Consider the following 9,863-nt stretch of genomic DNA (forward strand, 5'->3'; position numbering starts at 1 on the left):
GTGGGGCACCACTGGCAATGCTCAAGGCTCAAAGATTACTGCTGTAGACATTAGGAGAACATATGGGGTGCCAGGATTAAAACCTACCTTGATGGAGACATTGGTGGTGGGAAAGTTGTACTGCTGAAAGGAAGTATTCCTTTTTTATGACTGAGACCCAACTACAAACATGTTGTAATTATGGTGCTTAAATAATTAGAATATAAAGGATTAAAAAATAAATAAATAATAAACTTAAAAAAATTTAAAAAGCTAGGGTGGTTATGTACAAGGGAAGAACTTATATCTCTCCAAACCTTGTACTATGTTATTATTGTTTATTTTTAAATAATATTTCTTATTTAAGCATCATGATTACAAACATGTTTGTAGTTGCATTTCAGTCATAAAAAGAACACTTCCCTTTACCAATGCAAATTTCCCAAAAGTGTTCCCCATCTCCCTCCTCCCCGACCCTTGCCTGTATTCAAGACAGGCATTCTACTTCTCTCACTCATTACCATTGTCATAATAGTTGTTAGTAGGATTATTTCTCTAAATGCACTCACTATTCTTTGTGGTGAGCTTTAACTTGTAATTTGTATTATCCTTTTTGGTCTTGTCCACTTTTTATCTATTATGATCTCAATTTTTGCCCATCCCAGTTATGAATTTGAAATTTCGCATCACATAAAAATGAAGCTTGGTGAGAAATAGAAAGGTCATTTTTTTTGTCCCCCAATTCACAATACAGACCAGGCAAAGGGCCTGTGTTGAGGTGTATATTGGGTGCATTTACTGTACCTCCTCTTTCTAAACAGTCAGTGTAAAGAAAACAGCCTGTGGTAAGAATGGGGAGGCCTTATCTTTTCTTTTCTTTTTTCTTTTTGATTTTTTACTATATATGTGTGTGTGTGTGTGTGTGTGTGTATGTATGTATGTATATATATATATATATATATATATATATATATATATATATATATATATATATAAAATCCTTCATCAGTGCAACATTCCCATGACCAATATCCCAAGTGTCCTTCCTCCCCACCCCAGACCGGCCTGTACTCTAGGCAGGCTTTCCACTTCCCTCATTCAGTCACACTTTGTTATGATAGTTCTCAATGTAATTATTTCTGTGACTGCCCTAAACTATCCCTGTGATGAGCTTCATGTCAGGAGCTGGACTCTCCAGTCCTCCTCTATTTTGTCAGTACACAAATGTTTTTCATCCTTCTCAAAACCCATAGATGAGGGAGACCATCTGTGTTTATCTCTCTCCCTGTGACTTATTTCACTCAGCATAATAGATTCCATATACATCCATGTATAGGAAAATTTTATGACTTCATCTCTGCTGATAGCTGCATAATATTCCATTGTGTATATGTACTTTAATTTATTTAACCATTCATCTATTGAAGGGCATCTAGGCTGTTTCCAGAGTCTGGCTATTGTAAATAATGCTGCTATGAATAAGGGTGTGAGAAAGGGATTTTTGTAATGTATTTTTGTGTTCCTAGGATATATCCCTAGGGGTGGTATAGCTGGATCGTATGGGAGCTCAACTTCCAGCTTTTGGAGAAATCTCCTTATTGCTTTCCACAAAGGTAGGACCAGACGGCATTCCCACAGCAGTGAATAAGAGTTCCTTTCTCTCCACATCCCTGCCAGCACTGTTTGTTTCAATTCTTCCTGATGTGTGCCAATCTCTGTGGCTTCTGCACCTCAAAGGAAATAGTGCCCAGAATACAAGAACCACCCACTGAGTGGGAGAAACTATTGACCCAATAGATAAGAGGTTAATATTCAAAATATACAAGGCACTGACAGAACTTTACAAGAAGAAAGCATCTAACCCCATAAAAAAATGGGGAGAAGAAATGAACAGACATTTTGACAAAAAAGAAATACAAATGGCTAAAAGGCACATGAAAAATGCTCCACATTACTAATTATTAGGGAGATGCAAATCAAAACAACTATGAGAAAGGTCATTTTTAAGGTAAGATACAAATCAGTGTTTATATAGTCTTATTAATTTGGTCAGCCTCTTCAGATAGTTAGATTCTTTGGGTCAGTGATTGAAAAAACTCAGAGTCAAAGCTTGATCCCAGTCAGAATATTAAAATTAAATTTTACGTTAAATTTCCCCACTTGCATAGTGAAAATTCATTAAGAGATTATGGAAAAATAAAGAACACTTATGCCAAGATATTATATTTTTGCACAGACAAAAATGAATAAAAAAATATACAACCAAAGTTTGGTTATAGAAATATTCAGAGCTGCACTCTAAACAAAAAATTGTTCAAAACTGAAATAACCAAAGGTTCTGTTTATGGTTGAATGGACTACAAAAGCTTTATATTAATCAAAAAATAGTATGTAGGCTAGAAATAAATAAAAATGTGTTACTTGCTGCAATATGCTAATAGAGGTCATTTGTGGGTGGTAAGTGTTTTGTAGCTTGATAGAAAAATTATGGTTTCACAATATTTTGAATTGAGTAAAAGTGACTGATGGCTTTAAGGTGATAATTTATTTTACTATTTCTAGGTAATTTTCATTTTATATGCATATATACATAGATGAGATAAATATATTAGTTTTGTAGATAGATGCATTGAAATGGATAACGATGCTTTAATATAAACCATTTGAATGAGGATAAGGAAGATGTCCCTATGGATACTTAGTCTTTAAACTAAAACAGGAAAGATTAGAGGAATTAAATCATCTGAATATCTGGGGGAGAAACTTTCTAAACAGAGAATCTTTTTTTATACTATTAATTAGGTGAGAAAAAGTGAAAAGCTCAGTGTGGCTGAAACCAAGTCAAGAAATAAAGGGCGAGAGACAAAAATTATGAGAAAATTCACTGAGGGGGGGTGTTAAAATGCACCCAAGGGTTGCCTTCAACATTAAGATATACAGCTATGAAAATGACTCTAATGAAGGAGATTCTCTTTCATACTTCCTAAGAAATAGGAGTTGTAGTCAACTAGATGATAAAGTGCTGAGGGATAAAAATAAAAGAACATGGTCATAAAATTCTTTTAGAATTTTAATGAGAAAGAATAGGCATAGACAGGGGTACCAGGAATAAACAATAATTAAATAGTTTGAGGGCTGGAATAGATGCATGCCTTTGATCAATCTCTGGCATCTTTAATGGCCCCTCAAAAAATGCCTGGGTAGAATCCTGAGTGCAAAGTGAGAAGTAACCCCTTAGCACCCTGGGTGTGGCCCCCAGAGAGACAAACAACAAAAGAAAGAATTAAACAGCTGGTCCTCTGAGGATGAGTCCTTCAATATAAAAACTTCAAATACCAGAGCATCAAGATTAAAGGAAATGTAGTTAATGCATAAAAAATCTGACCCTTGTATAATAAGGTGTGTTTATATGTTTATTGATAATTTCAAGCTAAGAAGTGTTAAAATATAATACATTTAAAGGATTTCATTTACTTTATGTACACATCAGTTTATGAAATTTCATATTTTTGGATAGTAAAAAATGTCAATTATGTTATATAAAATAAAGTAGTACTTATTTTAGCTACATATGGAACAATTAACTTTATTACACCTCAGATTTTTAGGATCAAGCATATTTTTAAGATATTCTATATTTTGCCACAGAAAGGAAATAAAATAAAATGTAGGCAGAGATTTGGCATATGCTACTATAATAAGACACACTTTTGCTGTCTAGAACTCAGTGAATTGGAAAAAATTCTGTATGTATTTTCATCCCTGAAATGGAAAAGAGTTTATTTACCCCTCTATACTCATAATGTTATGCAAATTTTTAGAAGGAGGGGTTACTAACACAGCTGACAATTTTATAATAATTTCAACTAAACAGAAATTAAATCAATGATACCAGACTCAAAGCAAGTTATAATAAGGTTAAAATGAATTTGGACAGGGCCTACCTGGTAAATCATAAATGTTCTTAGTTATCTATTGAACAGGTAGTTTCATCTGGTATCTTATTCATTACTTATTATTTATCTTTCCTGCATTTAGTTGAAGTTAAGTTACAGAGAAAACACCCTCCCCCAAACACACACACACACTATTCTTTCCTGAGCAGACACACACAAGAGCATACATACATATATCACTGTACATGCCCTTTTCACTATAGCATTTATAGATTTGTATTAAAGTTATTCACATAAGGCTCTACCTAATGATTATAATTATAAAGGCTATACTTAATGATTATGTTACCTAATCTTTTTAAATTTTAGTAACAATTTACTCTTGGTAATTAGAATTTATGGTTAATTTTGTGGACTTGGGGGATGAACAAAGAACTGCACAGCCCTATATAGTACAAAATACTTTATATTTTATCAAAATTTAAACATCTGTACTTTGGTACTTTTTTTTGTTAAACCATTGGATTTACATGCTTCAAAGAGTAGAACCAAAATCTCAGGTTATAATGAATTCAATTGTCCATACAAATTTCTGAAAGTAAAGTTTCCCCACTGTGATTCTTAAGCCTATATATTTTTTCTTTTTTCCTTTTATTAATAATTTTTTATTGTGCTCAAAGTGGATTACAAAGCTTTCACAGTAATAATTTAGCGGCATTAAACCAGGGGGAATTCCCACCACCAGTGATGATCTCCCTTCAATCCTGTTCCCAGCATACATACCATATCCCCCTTCTATGCCTCTGGGCTTCTAGTATAAGTGGTCCCCTCTGTGTCTAGCTTGCTATAGAATGGGTATCGATTCTGTTGTTGTTGGCTTTGGATTTGGTGTTTCAGTCTGATCATTTTTTTAGTTCTACTCAATTTTCATACAACTGTTTGGTCTTGGTACCATCCATTTTATTCCCCTCAGTTTATGAAGCAAAACAAGATGATTCATGTTATGTGGTTCTGTTTGAAGGTAAATAACGAAAAAAGTCTATATTAAGCCTATATTTTAAACAAAATTACACATAGAACAAAATATGTGGGTGTTTTAATTGTTGCTTGGAAACTCAACCCTTCTTTAGTTTAAAAAATATGATAAATGGGGGCCGGAGATAAATGGAGGCATTTGCCATACATGTGGAAGGTCGCTGGTTCAAATCCCAGCATCCCATATGGTCCCCCGAGCCTGCGGGGGTGTGATTTCTGAGCCAGGAATAATCCCTGAGCATTGCGGGGTGTGACCCAAAAACGAAAAAAAAATATGATAACTGATCAAACATGAAGTGATATGTAAAATTTTATGCATATGACATAAGATCAGTAATTTTATTTATATATAAATATTATATAAAAGAAATAATTTTAAAGACACATATTTTAAAGATGTGCTTCAGAAAAAAATTGTGATTATATTCATGCTATCTGGAAAATAATATATGCGCTATCTTGTTTAATTTTGGGAAAAAAACATGAGGAAGCACCTACTACATCACCATTTTTAGGAGTTTCCATTCCAGGTCTATAATAGTACTTGGATATTATGGTCTGTGAAAATGCTATTTCTCAGAATTCTTTCTAAGATACCCTATCACTCACCGCCCTATGATATTAAGACTGAAGTGTACCTCCAAACCTGTTAAATGTTTAATCTCCTCTGACTATATATGACCACTAGGCCATTAAGGAGATAGGGAAGTAGTTAAGGTTAAATGAAATCAGAAGAATAGTGACCCAACTCAAATTGTTGGCCATCATAAATTAATGTATATACACAGTCCTACTTTCTTTCCTAGATATCAAAATGTAAGATCTGTTCTTTGCAGTATCTTCATAGACTAGAAAGTACTTAATTGGTATAATCCAAAATGAATATTTTGTCCTCAACAGTCCATTCTGAGTCCAAATTAAGAGGAAAGTAATTTTACTGAGCATTTTAAAAGGTACCCTGTATTCCTATTTGTCATTTGATTACCATCATAGTTCTGAAAGTTAAAAAATGTTAACTCCATTTAGCAGCTTAGTTGAAATGTAGATAAATTGATTACATGCACAGTGGACCTAACTTAAAATCAAGTCATTATTATACTTCAGGGTGTCCTGTACAAACCTAGTGGGATCTGGGATCATAGTCAATACTTCCTTATCAGACCTATTTTGAGAAAGACTAAACTAAATCAATTCCATTAATGGTATGATGACTTCCTTCTGTGATAGCTTTTATTATATATATATACATATAAAATAAATAAATTTAAATATATATATATATATTTTTTTTAATTTTTATCGTGGTCAAAGTGAATTACAAATATTTCACAGAAATATTTAAGGAACATAATGACAGTGAATGAGGGGCATTCCCACCACCAGTGTTGTCTTCCCTCCTCTCCAGTTCCCAGAATGCATTTAATATCTCACTTCTTTACCCACCCCCATAATGCTAGTGTAACTGTTCCTCACTTATACAGCTTGTTGTAAATTGGGTATTGATTCTATTGTCATTGACTTTGGGTTTGGTGTTCAAGTCTGATCATTTTTTATTTCTACTAAATGTTCATACGATTGCCTGGTCTTGGTACAATCTATTTCCCCCCTCAAATTATGAGGCTGAACAAGATGATTCCAGTAGTGTGGTTCTGTTGGAGATATACAAAGAGATAAGGAAGAAGAAAAGAAAAACAAAAACAAAAATCTAAAGAAAAAAAAAAAACTAAGAGGAGTCCATGTAGGCATTATAAATTTTCCTTTAGAAGGAGAAAGGGAAAAAAGAAGAAAAGGGTAACAAAAAAAAAGAAGAAGAAAAAACAAAAACAATAGGGCAATAACAACAAAAGTACAAAAAAAAAAGAACAAACCAAAAACTAAAACCATCAACTATGAAAAAACAAACAAAACAAAACAAAACAAAAAACTCAAAATATCCAAACCAGCAACTACTTAAAAAGGTATGTGTTTCTTCTTTTTCTTTATTTCTTTTTTTGCAAAGGAACAGAAAATATTGGGGGAAATTAGAACGGGAATTTCCTTGGCCTAAGAGATATAGGGTTTCTCTACCCTTAAAGCATACTGCCATGGAACAACTACAACTCTGTACATGCTCATTATCACACCCCAAGGTCTTCTTATGGTGCCAGGAAACTTTCAGCTCAGTTGTGGATGATGACATCATGCCTCTGTAGCTAGAGATCTTGTTATTTGCATAGGACATAGGACAAAGGCTAGGAGAGAGCTTTTTTTTTTTCCCATTGTTGTCTTGATTTGGATTTCCCTAATGATGAGTGTGGTGAACATATTTTCACATGTCTCATGGTCATCTGTTGGTCTTCATTGGAAAAGTGTCTATTCATTTCTACTCCTCATTTTTCTATGGCTTTAAAAGATTTAGTGGGGCTCACTTTTTTGAGTGCTTTGTATATTCTATAATATCACCCTTTATCTGATGTGTCAAGTGTGAAAATTTTTTCTCATTATGTTATCTGTCTTCTAGTTTTAGCCAGTGTTTCTTATGCCATACAGAAACTCTTAAGTTTGATGTAGTCCCATTTATCTAGGTTTGGTGCTATTACTCTTGCCATTGGCATTTCATCATCAAAGACTTTTTTGAGGCATACGTCTTGAAGTGTTCTGCCTATTTTTCCCTCAATGAACTTTATATATTTGGGTCTGATTTTCAGATCATTAATCCATTTTGAGTTGTTTTGTGTAGGGTGTGAAGTATGGATCACTCTTCAGTTTCTTACAGGTGGTTATCCAGTTGTTCCAACACCATTTGTTGAAAAGACTGCCTTTGTTCCATTTCTGATTCTTGGATCCTTTGTCAGATATTAGTTGACAGTATATTTGGGGGTATATCTCTGGATATTATGTTCTAACCCACTGGTCTGATACTCTGTCTTTGTTTCAGTACCATGTTGTTTTGATGACTACTACTTTATAATAAAGCTTCAGGTTAGGTAATGAAATGCCACCCAGTTCCTTGTTTTTCAGTATGGATTTGGCTAACCTAGGTCTTTTGTGGTTCCAGATGAACTTTATAATTGATTGTTCTAATTCCTTAAATATGATGTCTGAAATTTTATAGGGATTGTGTTGAATCTATATAGTATTTTGGGTAAGATAGTCATTTTGATTATGTTGATTCTTCCTATTCATGATCAGGGGATGTTATTCCATTTCCTTAGGTCCTCTTCAATTTATTTCTGAAGTGTTTTGAAGTTTTCATGGTATAGGTCTTTCACTTCTCTTGTCAGGTTGATTCCTAGGTACTTGATATTTTTAGGTACTATTATAAGTGGGATTGACTCCTTAATCTCGTTCTCTTCTTTGTTATTTGTATGGAGAAATGCTATTGTCTTTTGTGTATTAATTTTGTAGCCAGCTACTTTACTGTACTGGATTAATGTTTCTATGAGTTTTACTGTGGACTCTTTAGGGTTTTTTATGTTTGTCATCAGATCATCTGCAAAAAGAGATCGTTTGACTTCATCTTTCCCTATCTAAATTCCTTAAATTCCCTTCTCCTGTCTGATAGTTATTGCTAGTACTGCTAAAACTATATTGAATAAGAGTGGAGATAGTGGGCAGCCTTGCCTAGTTCCTGAACTAAGTGAAAATGTTTTCAGTTTTTCACCATTAATGATAATGTTGGCGGTGGGTTTTTGTAAATATCTGTAACTATATCCAACCCTATTTTGCTGAGTGTTTTCAGCATGAGTGGGTCTTGAATTTTGTCAAATGCCTGCTTCTATTGATATGATCATGTAATTTTTGTCTTTCTTCTTGTTAACGTGATAGTGATGTATGATGATGATTGATTTACTTATGTTGATCCATTCTTTCATGTCTGGTATGAAACCCACTTGTTCATCGTGTAAATCTTTTTGATGTATTATTGGATTCTATTTGCTAAGATTTTGTTCAGGATTTTCGCATCTATGTTCATTAATGAGATTCATCTGTAGTTTTCTTTCTTGGCAGTGTCTTTGCTGTCCTTGGGAATGAGTTTGATATTAGCTTCATAAAAGGAGTTAAGAAGGATTCTTGTCTTTTCAATGTTTTTCGTGAATCTTGCCAGCTGTTTGTCTATCTTGTTTATTCTTTCCAAAAATCAATTCCTGGTCTCGTTTTCTTGTATTGTATTCTTTTCTTCTATGTTGTTTATTTCTGCTCTGGTTTTTATTATTTATTTTCTTCTGGCTCTGTTTGGGTCCTTTGCTGCTGTTTTTCCAGATTCTTATGGTGTCCTTGTAGACTGTTGATATCGTAATTTTCCTCTCTGCTGATGTAGGCCTGTATTGCTATGAGCTTCCCCCAATTACTGCTTTTGCTGTGTCCCACAGATTTTGATAATTTTTCTCTTCATTGTCATTTGTCCCAAGGAATCTTTTTATTTTTTCCTTGATTTTCTCTTTGATGCAACTGTTGTTGAGTAACATGTTATTTAATCTGTAGGTGTTGGATTTTCTCCAGTTTCTTTTTCCAGTAAGTCTTCATTTATGTTGCATAGTGATCTGATAGGGTGCTTCTAATAATCCTTATTGTATTCTGTAAGTTAGATTTATGTCCTAGTACATGGTCTATTCTAGAGAAGGTTCCATGTGCACTTGAGAAGAATGGGTATTTTGCTTTCTTTGGTTGGAGAACCCTCTATAAATCTATTCATCCTATTTTCTCTAATTTCCTAATTAGTACTCTTATGTCTATGCTGGTTTTCTGTCTGGTGGATGTGTCTAGTGGTGGTAGTGGTGTATATAAAATCATCTACTACTATCATGTAACCTTCCATTGTTTCTCTAGGTTTGTGAGCAAATGTCTTACATATTTTGCTGACTCTACAGTTGGGGCATAAATATTGATCAGAGTTAGTACTTTTGGTCTAAGGTTGAATGCAATTTAGTCTGATATAAGAATAGCTGTCCTGGCTTTTTATTGTTTTCCATT

The 9,863-nt window shown here is 33.6% G+C and overlaps 1 non-coding gene across 1 annotated transcript; it reads right to left on the minus strand.

Annotated features, from left to right (window-relative positions):
- Positions 1-708: 708 nt before the first annotated feature.
- LOC126021129 (small nucleolar RNA SNORA51) lies at positions 709-841 on the minus strand. The gene has a single exon (XR_007499739.1). It is a non-coding gene; the product is annotated as a small nucleolar RNA SNORA51 (small nucleolar RNA).
- Positions 842-9,863: the final 9,022 nt, after the last annotated feature.

The sequence above is a fragment of the Suncus etruscus genome, chromosome 10, assembly GCF_024139225.1.
Source record: "Suncus etruscus isolate mSunEtr1 chromosome 10, mSunEtr1.pri.cur, whole genome shotgun sequence".
NCBI classification, from domain to species: domain Eukaryota; kingdom Metazoa; phylum Chordata; class Mammalia; order Eulipotyphla; family Soricidae; genus Suncus; species Suncus etruscus.